Here is a 13,849-nt window from a genome sequence, read left to right as displayed (position 1 = left end):
AAGATCGAGGACTCTTTGGCCAGAAATATGTTCAGTAGGTCAAAAAGGGACCTCTGTATAGCTGATTTATCATCAAAAGGAGTCTATAACTTTCTATAGTTTGAAATAATGTTAGGACACTTTGACCACAAATAAGTTCAAAAGGTCAGATATGGACATCTTATGAAGCATCAGAAGGCTTATGAAGCATCAGAAGGAGTCTATGAGTATGTATAGAAAGCCCAAGATCGAGGACTCTTTGGCCAGAAATATGTTCAGGAGGTCAAAGGGGGCCCTCTGTATAGCTGATTTATCATCAAAAGGAGTCTATAACTTTATATAGTTTGAATTTTTTTTAGGACACTTTGACCACAAATAAGTTAAAAAGGTCAGATATGGACATCTATATGGCTTATGAAGCATCAGAAGGAATCTATGAGTATGTATAGTTCAAGATTGAGGACTCTTTGGCCAGAAACATGTTCAGGAGGTCAAAAGGGGACGTCTTTATAGCTGATTTATCATCAAAAGGAGTCTATAACTTTATATAGTTTGAAAAAAATGTTAGGGCACTTTGACCACAAATAAGTTCAAAAAGTCAGATATGGACATCTATATGGCTTATGAAGCATCAGAAGGAGTCTATGAGTATGTATAGAAAGCCCATGATCGAGGACTCTTTGGCCAGAAATATGTTCTGGATGTCAAACGGGGACCTCTGTATAGCTGATTTATCATCAAAAGGAGTCTATCACTTTCTATGGTTTGAAAGATTTTTAGGACACTTTGACCACAAATAAGTTCAAACGGTCAGATATGGACATCTATATGGCTTATGAAGCATCAGAAGGAGTATGTATAGAAAGCCTCTTCCCACGCCGATGTAGGGTTCACAATGGTATGCGATGGACAGGTGAGTTTCCACAAGTGAGTAGATGGTCAGGGCTCTTCCTCTTCTCACACCGGTGCAAGGTTCGCAGTGGCCTGTGAGGGTCAGGTGAGTTTCCACGGGTGAGTATGCGGTCGGGGCTGTTCCTCTTCCCACACTGATGCAGGGTTCACAGGGATGGTCAGGGCTCTGGAGCTGCAGCAGACTCGAAGTCCACAGGCTAAGCGGGCCTTCTTCTAAACAGGCAGTATCGACACTGGGAGCAGAGGATACAGGTTTCACGTGTGTTACCGGGAGATGAACACTTTACCTCAGACAGGTGGACTATAAGGCTGCAGCAGACTCGAAGCCAACAGGCGGAGCAAAGCTTCTTCTAAGACAGACAGAGTCAATACTTCACGCAGAGGATGCAGTCCTCACATGTAATACAGAGGGATGAACACTTCGCGCCAGACAGGTGGGCTATGGGGCTACAGCAGACTCAAAGTCGTAGGCTGAGCGGAGCTTCTCTAGGACAGGCAGAATCAACTTCAACAGCAGTATGCAGTCCTCACATGTGTTGCAGGGGACAGATAACTTCACACCATGCAGATGGGCTTGGGGCTGTAGCAGACTCAAAGTCGCAGGCTGAGCGGAGCTTCTCTAGGACAGACAGAATCAACTTCAACAGCAGTATACAGTTCTCACGTGTGTTGCAGGGGACAGATAACTTCACACCATGCAGATGGGCTTGGGGGTCGTAGCAGACTCAAAGTCGCAGGCTGAGCAGAACTTCTCTAAGACAGAATCAACTTCAACAGCAATATACAATTCTCACGTGTGTTGCAGGGGACAGATAACTTCACGCCATGCAGATGGGCTTGGGGTTGTAGCAAACTCAAGTCGCAGGCTGAGCGGAACTTCTCTAAGACAGACAGAATCAACTTCAACAACAGTATACAGTTCTCACGTGTTGCAGGGGACAGATAACTTCACACCGTGCAGGTGGGCTTAGGGCTGCAGCAGACTCAAAGTCAACAGGCTGAGCGGAGCTCCTGCTAAGACAAACAGAATCAAGATTGCAGATAGAGTGTGCAGTCTCACGTGTGTTGCAAGGGGGCGAACCTTCTCACCATACAGGTGGGTTGACAGGCAAGTAGCGAACTTAAGTCAACAGGCTGGACAGAGCTTCTCCTAAGACAGTCAGAATCACTACTTCAAAACAGAGAGGTTAGTTTGACTCACAGATGCTATTCCTTCTAGTCCTCAACAGATGGGGCCGATCGACATTAAGCTCCAGTTACTGACAGTAGACCAGCATGGCACGTGGGGAGTGCACGGCAAGAGAGAATAAATCTTCCACACACACACGGCAATTTCACTCCAAACATGCAACGTGAGGGGGGAAACGTCAATTTAAGCACTGCAATCCACTTCAATAAGTGCAGATAAGGCCAGCACTCACCCAGAGGTCTCCGTGTCACAAGCAACGAGCTTCAATGTTGAGAAAGGATGTTTCGGGGTTTTCCTCCACAGACATAGACAGGATTCACATCACCGTTCCAACACGGGGGAAGAGGGTAAGAGATCGAACATGAATCAGTGTAATTCACTCAGTGACATTTAAATAGCACAATCAAAACACTCAAATCCACCTTAAATTCAGTGTTGAAACATGCAGGTAAGAGATCCAATGGTCGATTACTTATCTCTCTCCCTTCCAAACAAACGGGGTGTTTTCACAACTCTTCCACGCTCCTCGAGTCCCCTCCAACAACACTTTCCCTTGCACACCACAATTCTTCTCTGCAACACTCAAATAGAACGACTTCTCACGGGGGAGAACCACACAACAGTCTCTCTTCACTGGCTTTTTATATCCTTCTCAATGCCCACATGGCTTCGTCATGGCTCTAGATTAATTCCCCACACCTGATGTCGATTTCCTCATCCCGGTTGGCAAGGCAACAGATACACATTTACACGGGGGGTGGTGTGTCCTTGTTATTGTACCGGAGGGGACACAATTGCGGCGAACTTTAGTTCCGCCCTCTCATTTGTCACACCGTGACAACTATTTGGCCAGAAATATGTTCAGTAGGTCAAAAGGGGCCCTCTGTATAGCTGATTTATCATCAAAAGGAGTCTATAACTTTATAGAGTTTGAAAAAATGTTAGGACACTTTGGCCACAAATAAGTTCAAAAGGTCAGATATGGACATCTATATGGCTTATGAAGCATCAGAAGGAGTCTATGAGTATGTATAGAAAGCCCAAGATCGAGGACTCTTTGGCCAGAAATATGTTCTGGAGGTCAAAAGGGGACCTCTGTATAGCTGATTTATCATCAAAAGGAGTCTATAACTTTATATAGTTTGAAAAAATGTTAGGACTCTTTGGCCAGAAATATGTTCTGGAGGTCAAAAGGGGACCTCTGTATAGCTGATTTATCATCAAAAGGAGTCTATAACTTTATATAGTTTGAAAAAATGTTAGGACACTTTGACCACAAATAAGTTCAAAAGGTCAGATATGGACATCTATATGGCTTATGAAGCATCAGAAGGAGTCTATGAGTATGTATAGAAAGCCCAAGATCGAGGACTCTTTGGCCAGAAATATGTTCAGGAGGTCAAAAGGGGACCTCTGTATAGCTGATTTATCATCAAAAGGAGTCTATAACTTTCTATAGTTTGAAAAATTTTGAGGACACTTTGACCACAAATAAGTTCAAAAGGTCAGATATGGACATCTATATGGCTTATGAAGCATCAGAAGGAGTCTATGAGTATGTATAGAAAGCCCAAGATCGAGGACTCTTTGGCCAGAAATATGTTCAGGAGGTCAAAGGGGACCTCTGTATAGCTGATTTATCATCAAAAGGAGTCTATAACTTTATATAGTTTGAAAAAATGTTAGGACACTTTGACCACAAATGAGGTCAAAAGGTCAGATATGGACATCTATATGGCTTATGAAGCATCAGAAGGAGTCTATGAGTATGTATAGAAAGCCCAAGATCGAGGACTCTGGCCAGAAATATGTTCAGGAGGTCAAAGGGGGCCCTCTGTATAGCTGACTTATCATCAAAAGGAGTCTATAACTTTATATAGTTTGAATTTTTTTTAGGACACTTTGACCACAAATAAGTTCAAAAGGTCAGATATGGACATCTATATGGCTTATGAAGCATCAGAAGGAGTCTATGAGTATGTATAGAAAGCCCAAGATCGAGGACTCTTTGGCCAGAAATATGTTCAGGAGGTCAAAGGGGGCCCTCTGTATAGCTGATTTATCATCAAAAGGAGTCTATAACTTTATATAGTTTGAAAAAATGTTAGGACACTTTGACCACAAATAAGTTCAAAAGGTCAGATATGGACATCTATATGGCTTATGAAGCATCAGAAGGAGTCTATGAGTATGTATAGAAAGCCCAAGATCGAGGACTCTTTGGCCAGAAATATGTTCAGTAGGTCAAAAGGGGCCCTCTGTATAGCTGATTTATCATCAAAAGGAATCTATAACTTTATATAGTTTGAATTTTTTTTAGGACACTTTGACCACAAATAAGTTCAAAAGGTCAGATATGGACATCTATATGGCTTATGAAGCATCAGAAGGAATTTATGAGTATGTATAGTTCAAGATTGAGGACTCTTTGGCCAGAAACATGTTCAGGAGGTCAAAAGGGGACGTCTTTATAGCTGATTTATCATCAAAAGGAGTCTATAACTTTATATAGTTTGAAAAAATGTTAGGACACTTTGACCACAAATAAGTTAAAAAGGTCAGATATGGACATCTATATGGCTTATGAAGCATCAGAAGGAGTCTATGAGTATGTATAGAAAGCCCAAGATCGAGGACTCTTTGGCCAGAAATATGTTCAGGAGGTCAAAAGGGGACCTCTGTATAGCTGATTTATCATCAAAAGGAGTCTATAACTTTCTGTAGTTTGAAAAATTTTGAGGACACTTTGACCACAAATAAGTTCAAAAGGTCAGATATGGACATCTATTTGGCTTATGAAGCATCAGAAGGAGTCTATGAGTATGTATAGAAAGACCAAGATCGAGGACTCTTTGGCCAGAAATATGTTCAGGAGGTCAAAAGGGGACCTCTGTATAGCTGATTTATCATCAAAAGGAGTCTATAACTTTCTATAGTTTGAAATAATGTTAGGACACTTTGACCACAAATAAGTTCAAAAGGTCAGATATGGAAATCTATATGGCTTATGAAGCATCAGAAGGAGTCTATGAGTATGTATAGAAAGCCCAAGATCGAGGACTCTGGCCAGAAATATGTTCAGGAGGTCAAAGGGGGCCCTCTGTATAGCTGATTTATCATCAAAAGGAGTCTATAACTTTCTATAGTTTGAAACATTTTGAGGACACTTTGACCACAAATAAGTTCAAAAGGTCAGATATGGACATCTTATGAAGCATCAGAAGGCTTATGAAGCATCAGAAGGAGTCTATGAGTATGTATAGAAAGCCCAAGACCGAGGACTCTTTGGCCAGAAATATGTTCAGTAGGTCAAAAGGGGACCTCTGTATAGCTGATTTATCATCAAAAGGAGTCTATAACTTTCTATAGTTTGAAATATTTTGAGGACACTTTGACCACAAATAAGTTCAAAAGGTCAGATATGGACATCTATATGGCTTATGAAGCATCAGAAGGAGTCTATGAGTATGCATAGAAAGCCCAAGATCGAGGACTCTGGCCAGAAATATGTTCAGGAGGTCAAAGGGGGCCCTCTGTATAGCTGACTTATCATCAAAAGGAGTCTATAACTTTATATAGTTTGAATTTTTTTTAGGACACTTTGACCACAAATAAGTTCAAAAGGTCACATGGACATCTATATGGCTTATGAAGCATCAGAAGGAATCTATGAGTATGTATAGTTCAAGATTGAGGACTCTTTGGCCAGAAACATGTTCAGGAGGTCAAAAGGGGACGTCTTTATATCTGATTTATCATCAAAAGGAGTCTATAACTTTATATAGTTTGAAAATTTTTTAGGACACTTTGACCACAAATAAGTTCAAAAGGTCAGATATGGACATCTATATGGCTTATGAAGCATCAGAAGGAGTCTATGAGTATGTATAGAAAGCCCAAGATCGAGGACTCTTTGGCCAGAAATATGTTCAGGAGGTCAAAAGGGGACCTCTGTATAGCTGATTTATCATCAAAAGGAGTCTATCACTTTCTATGGTTTGAAAAAAATTTAGGACACTTTGACCACAAATAAGTTCAAACGGTCAGATATGGACATCTATATGGCTTATGAAGCATCAGAAGGAGTATGTATAGAAAGCCCAAGATTGAGGACTATTTGGCCAGAAATATGTTCTGGAGGTCAAAAGGGGCCCTCTGTATAGCTGACTTATCATCAAAAGGAGTCTATAACTTTATATAGTTTGAATTTTTTTTAGGACACTTTGACCACAAATAAGTTCAAAAGGTCAGATATGGACATCTATATGGCTTATGAAGCATCAGAAGGAATCTATGAGTATGTATAGTTCAAGATTGAGGACTCTTTGGCCAGAAACATGTTCAGGAGGTCAAAAGGGGACGTCTTTATAGCTGATTTATCATCAAAAGGAGTCTATAACTTTATATAGTTTGAAAAAATGTTAGGACACTTTGACCACAAATAAGTTCAAAAGGTCAGATATGGACATCTATATGGCTTATGAAGCATCAGAAGGAGTCTATGAGTATGTATAGAAAGCCCAAGATCGAGGACTCTTTGGCCAGAAATATGTTCAGGAGGTCAAAAGGGGACCTCTGTATAGCTGATTTATCATCAAAAGGAGTCTATAACTTTCTATAGTTTGAAAAATTTTGAGGACACTTTGACCACAAATAAGTTCAAAAGGTCAGATATGGACATCTATATGGCTTATGAAGCATCAGAAGGAGTCTATGAGTATGTATAGAAAGCCCAAGATCGAGGACTCTTTGGCCAGAAATATGTTCAGGAGGTCAAAAGGGGACCTCTGAATAGCTGATTTATCATCAAAAGGAGTCTATAACTTTCTATAGTTTGAAAAATTTTGAGGACACTTTGACCACAAATAAGTTCAAAATGTCAGATATGGACATATATATGGCTTATGAAACATCAGAAGGAGTCTATGAGTATGTATAGTTCAAGATTGAGGACTCTTTGGCCAGAAACATGTTCAGGAGGTCAAAAGGGGACGTCTTTATAGCTGATTTATCATCAAAAGGAGTCTATAACTTTATATAGTTTGAAAAAATGTTAGGACACTTTGACCACAAATAAGTTCAAAAGGTCAGATATGGACATCTATATGGCTTATGAAGCATCAGAAGGAGTCTATGAGTATGTATAGAAAGCCCAAGATCGAGGACTCTTTGGCCAGAAATATGTTCAGGAGGTCAAAAGGGGACCTCTGTATAGCTGATTTATCATCAAAAGGAGTCTATAACTTTCTATAGTTTGAAAAATTTTGAGGACACTTTGACCACAAATAAGTTCAAAAGGTCAGATATGGACATCTATATGGCTTATGAAGCATCAGAAGGAGTCTATGAGTATGTATAGAAAGCCCAAGATCGAGGACTCTTTGGCCAGAAATATGTTCAGGAGGTCAAAGGGGGCCCTCTTTATAGCTGATTTATCATCAAAAGGAGTCTATAACTTTATATAGTTTGAAAAAAATGTTAGGACACTTTGACCACAAATAAGTTCAAAAGGTCAGATATGGACATCTATATGGCTTATGAAGCATCAGAAGGAGTCTATGAGTATGTATAGAAAGCCCAAGATCGAGGACTCTTTGGCCAGAAATATGTTCAGGAGGTCAAAAGGGGACCTCTGTATAGCTGATTTATCATCAAAAGGAGTCTATAACTTTCTATAGTTTGAAAAATTTTGAGGACACTTTGACCACAAATAAGTTCAAAAGGTCAGATATGGACATCTATATGGCTTATGAAGCATCAGAAGGAGTCTATGAGTATGTATAGAAAGCCCAAGATCGAGGACTCTTTGGCCAGAAATATGTTCAGGAGGTCAAAATGGGCCCTCTGTATAGCTGATTTATCATCAAAAGGAGTCTATAACTTTATATAGTTTGAAAAAATGTTAGGACACTTTGACCACAAATAAGTTCAAAAGGTCAGATATGGACATCTATATGGCTTATGAAGCATCAGAAGGAGTCTATGAGTATGTATAGAAAGCCCAAGATCGAGGACTCTTTGGCCAGAAATATGTTCAGTAGGTCAAAAGGGGACCTCTGTATAGCTGATTTATCATCAAAAGGAATCTATAACTTTATATAGTTTGAAAAAATGTTAGGACACTTTGACCACAAATAAGTTCAAAAGGTCAGATATGGACATCTATATGGCTTATGAAGCATCAGAAGGAGTCTATGAGTATGCATAGAAAGCCCAAGATCGAGGACTCTGGCCAGAAATATGTTCAGGAGGTCAAAGGGGGCCCTCTGTATAGCTGACTTATCATCAAAAGGAGTCTATAACTTTATATAGTTTGAATTTTTTTAGGACACTTTGACCACAAATAAGTTCAAAAGGTCAGATATGGACATCTATATGGCTTATGAAGCATCAGAAGGAATCTATGAGTATGTATAGTTCAAGATTGAGGACTCTTTGGCCAGAAACATGTTCAGGAGGTCAAAAGGGGACGTCTTTATAGCTGATTTATCATCAAAAGGAGTCTATAACTTTATATAGTTTGAAAAAATGTTAGGACACTTTGACCACAAATAAGTTCAAAAGGTCAGATATGGACATCTATATGGCTTATGAAGCATCAGAAGGAGTCTATGAGTATGTATAGAAAGCCCAAGATCGAGGACTCTTTGGCCAGAAATATGTTCAGGAGGTCAAAAGGGGACCTCTGTATAGCTGATTTATCATCAAAAGGAGTCTATAACTTTCTATAGTTTGAAAAATTTTGAGGACACTTTGACCACAAATAAGTTCAAAAGGTCAGATATGGACATCTATTTGGCTTATGAAGCATCAGAAGGAGTCTATGAGTATGTATAGAAAGCCCAAGATCGAGGACTCTTTGGCCAGAAATATGTTCAGGAGGTCAAAGGGGGCCCTCTGTATAGCTGATTTATCATCAAAAGGAGTCTATAACTTTCTATAGTTTGAAATAATGTTAGGACACTTTGACCACAAATAAGTTCAAAAGGTCAGATATGGAAATCTATATGGCTTATGAAGCATCAGAAGGAGTCTATGAGTATGTATGGAAAGCCCAAGATCGAGGACTCTGGCCAGAAATATGTTCAGGAGGTCAAAGGGGGCCCTCTGTATAGCTGATTTATCATCAAAAGGAGTCTATAACTTTCTATAGTTTGAAAAATTTTGAGGACACTTTGACCACAAATAAGTTCAAAAGGTCAGATATGGACATCTTATGAAGCATCAGAAGGAATCTTTGAGTATGTATAGAAAGCCCAAGATCGAGGACTCTTTGGTCAGAAATATGTTCTGGAGGTCAAAAGGGGCCCTCTGTATAGCTGATTTATCATCAAAAGGAGTCTATAACTTTATATAGTTTGAAAAAATGTTAGGACACTTTGACCACAAATAAGTTCAAAAGGTCAGATATGAACATCTATATGGCTTATGAAGCACCAGAAGGAGTCTATGAGTATGTATAGAAAGCCCAAGATCGAGGACTCTTTGGCCAGAAATATGTTCAGGAGGTCAAAAGGGGACCTCTGTTTAGCTGATTTATCATCAAAAGGAGTCTATAACTTTCTATAGTTTGAAAAATTTTGAGGACACTTTGACCACAAATAAGTTCAAAAGGTCAGATATGGACATCTTATGAAGCATCAGAAGGAATCTATGAGTATGTATAGAAAGCCCAAGATCGAGGACTCTTTGGTCAGAAATATGTTCTGGAGGTCAAAAGGGGACCTCTGTATAGCTGATTTATCATCAAAAGGAGTCTATAACTTTCTATAGTTTGAAAAATTTTGAGGACACTTTGACCACAAATAAGTTCAAAAGGTCAGATATGGACATCTATTTGGCTTATGAAGCATCAGAAGGAGTCTATGAGTATGTATAGAAAGCCCAAGATCGAGGACTCTTTGGCCAGAAATATGTTCAGGAGGTCAAAGGGGGCCCTCTGTATAGCTGATTTATCATCAAAAGGAGTCTATAACTTTCTATAGTTTGAAATAATGTTAGGACACTTTGACCACAAATAAGTTCAAAAGGTCAGATATGGAAATCTATATGGCTTATGAAGCATCAGAAGGAGTCTATGAGTATGTATAGAAAGCCCAAGATCGAGGACTCTGGCCAGAAATATGTTCAGGAGGTCAAAGGGGGCCCTCTGTATAGCTGATTTATCATCAAAAGGAGTCTATAACTTTCTATAGTTTGAAAAATTTTGAGGACACTTTGACCACAAATAAGTTCAAAAGGTCAGATATGGACATCTTATGAAGCATCAGAAGGAATCTATGAGTATGTATAGAAAGCCCAAGATCGAGGACTCTTTGGTCAGAAATATGTTCTGGAGGTCAAAAGGGGCCCTCTGTATAGCTGATTTATCATCAAAAGGAGTCTATAACTTTATATAGTTTGAAAAAATGTTAGGACACTTTGACCACAAATAAGTTCAAAAGGTCAGATATGAACATCTATATGGCTTATGAAGCACCAGAAGGAGTCTATGAGTATGTATAGAAAGCCCAAGATCGAGGACTCTTTGGCCAGAAATATGTTCAGGAGGTCAAAAGGGGACCTCTGTTTAGCTGATTTATCATCAAAAGGAGTCTATAACTTTCTATAGTTTGAAAAATTTTGAGGACACTTTGACCACAAATAAGTTCAAAAGGTCAGATATGGACATCTTATGAAGCATCAGAAGGAATCTATGAGTATGTATAGAAAGCCCAAGATCGAGGACTCTTTGGTCAGAAATATGTTCTGGAGGTCAAAAGGGGCCCTCTGTATAGCTGATTTATCATCAAAAGGAGTCTATAACTTTATATAGTTTGAAAAAATGTTAGGACACTTTGACCACAAATAAGTTCAAAAGGTCAGATATGAACATCTATATGGCTTATGAAGCACCAGAAGGAGTCTATGAGTATGTATAGAAAGCCCAAGATCGAGGACTCTTTGGCCAGAAATATGTTCAGGAGGTCAAAAGGGGACCTCTGTTTAGCTGATTTATCATCAAAAGGAGTCTATAACTTTCTATAGTTTGAAAAATTTTGAGGACACTTTTGACCACAAATAAGTTCAAAAGGTCAGATATGGACATCTTATGAAGCATCAGAAGGAATCTATGAGTATGTATAGAAAGCCCAAGATTGAGGACTCTTTGGCCAGAAATATGTTCAGTAGGTCAAAAGGGGACCTCTGTATAGCTGATTTATCATCAAAAGGAGTCTATAACTTTATATAGTTTGAATTTTTTTTAGGAAACTTTGACCACAAATAATTTCAAAAGGTCAGATATGGACATCTATATGGCTTATGAGGCATCAGAAGGAGTCTATGAGTATGTATAGAAAGCATAAGATCGAGGAATCTTTGGCCAGAAATATGTTCAGGAGGTCAAAAGGGGACCTCTGTATAGCTGATTTATCATCAAAAGGAGTCTATAACTTTCTATAGTTTGAAAAAATGTTAGGACACTTTGACCACAAATAAGTTCAAAAGGTCAGATATGGACATCTATATGGCTTATGAAGCATCAGAAGGAGTCTTTGAGTATGTATAGAAAGCCCAAGATCGAGGACTCTTTGGCCAGAATTATATTCAGAAGGTCAAAAGGGGACCTCTGTATAGCTGATTTATCATCAAAAGGAGTTTATAACTTTATATAGTTTGAATTTTTTTCAGGACACTTTGACCACAAATAAGTTCAAAATGTCAGATATGGAAATCTATATGGCTTATGAAGCACCAGAAGGAGTCTATGAGTATGTTTAGAAAGCCCAAGATCGAGGACTATTTGGCCAGAAATATGTTCAGGAGGTCAAAAGGGGACCTCTGTATAGCTGATTTATCATCAAAAGGAGTTTATAACTTTATATAGTTAGAATTTTTTTCAGGACACTTTGACCACAAATAAGTTCAAAAGGTCAGATATGGACATCTATATGGCTTATGAAGCATCAGAAGGAGTCTATGAGTCTATGAGGAGTCTATGAGGAGTCTATGAGGAGTCTATGAGCGTCTGAACGCGTTGTTGTCTTTGGAGCTCCATCGATTTGATTTATAAATCTTGATTTTACTCTTTAAACTTACAACAAACATTTTCTACTTTACCTCACTGAGAAGCACTACTGCTCAACCCTCATAGTTACAACGCGGACTGTTGAGTAGACGCGTCTCAAGCCTATTAGTGATCCAACGCTGGATACTCCTATAGGTTACGTCCGTGGATCACGGCTGAACGCGTCTTCTCAACACTCACTTACAAACATTTTTCGCCTATCGTGCGTCTACTCTACACCCGTACCACTAAAAAGACGGATTATATCTAAGACTTCAATCATAAATTACAATGCGGACTGTTGAGCAGACGTGTCTCAAGCCTATTAGTGATCCAACGCTGGATACTCCTATAGGTTACGTCCGTGGATCACGGCTGAACGCGTCTTCTCAACACTCACTTACAAACATTTTTCGCCTATCGTGCGTCTACTCTACACCCGTACCACTAAAAAGACGGATTATATCTAAGACTTCAGTCATACATTAGAATTAATATTGATAGCATCACTGGTAGCTTCGTTGCTAACTTACTGTCCATCTGTTAAAATGGCGAATATATCAGATGTAAGTAGTCTACCTTTTGGTGCAGGTGAGGACACATTTGAGCTGCACGCGGTGCAGTCTGAGCTGGAAGCTGTTGAGAAACAAATCCACGACCTTTTATTGAGACAAGCCGAGCTGATAGACCGGCGGTTAGCTCTTGAAACATCACGCGCCGATGCACACAAATCAGTGATTAACGTTACTAACCCGCTGACTCCGACTTCGTCTACTCCGTGCGTTTCTCAACATCGGTCCCGAGCGCCGAGGTCGCGATCAGCCATGGTCTCGTTCACTCCGGTTCCAACACGCCACCACGAAGCCTGGGTGGTTCCGCAGCGGAAGACGCGAGTCAGGTCTAGACAAAGACTCTCTCCGACCCTCCCGGTTTTCGAGTTATCCACACAAAACCGCTTTTCCCCTCTTCGCGAAACAGAACGCGATGCTGTGATCATCGGCGATTCCATCGTTCGGCACGTACGCGCAACGTTAGGTAAAAGTAAGGTGCACAGTCTGCTTTCCTGGTGCTCGTGTTTCTGAAATCGCTACTCACGTTCCCGAGATTCTGAACGGTGACGAGCGCGTCGGAACTGTTGTCCTGCACGCGGGAGTGAACGACATCAGGATGCGCCAGACGGAGATTCTGAAGAAAGACTTCTGAAGAAAGATCGATACGGTACGCAGCACATCGCCTGAAACAACGATCATAGTGTCAGGACCGCTTCCCACGTACCGACTAGGACATGAAAAGTTTAGCAGATTATTTGCGCTAAATGAATGGTTAATGTCATGGTGCAATGAGCAGAAACTGTTCTTTGTAAATAATTGGAATCTGTTTTGGGAGCGTCCTAGGCTTTTCCGTGCTGATGGCTTACACCCAAGCAGATTCGGAGCAGATCTTCTGTCGGATAACATCTCCAAAATGTTAAATACCTTTTGACTAGTAACCAAAAGTCCAAATCATAGTCTCTGCTGCACCAATTTAACTGATATATATACTAGTGTAGAATATTGCATAGAAACCGTGTCTATTCCTCATTTAGTGAGATCAAATAATAAATCTACTGCAGGATCTAGGAAAAATCTAATTGTTATTAAAACAGAAAATGTTGCTATTAGTAAACAAAAACAATTTCTAAAGTTAGGTCTTCTAAACATTAGATCACTCACACCTAAGGC

Source organism: Rutilus rutilus (assembly GCF_951802725.1).
Source record: "Rutilus rutilus genome assembly, chromosome: 19".
Taxonomy (NCBI): Eukaryota; Metazoa; Chordata; class Actinopteri; order Cypriniformes; family Leuciscidae; genus Rutilus; species Rutilus rutilus.
Note: the sequence above shows the minus strand (reverse complement) of the source record.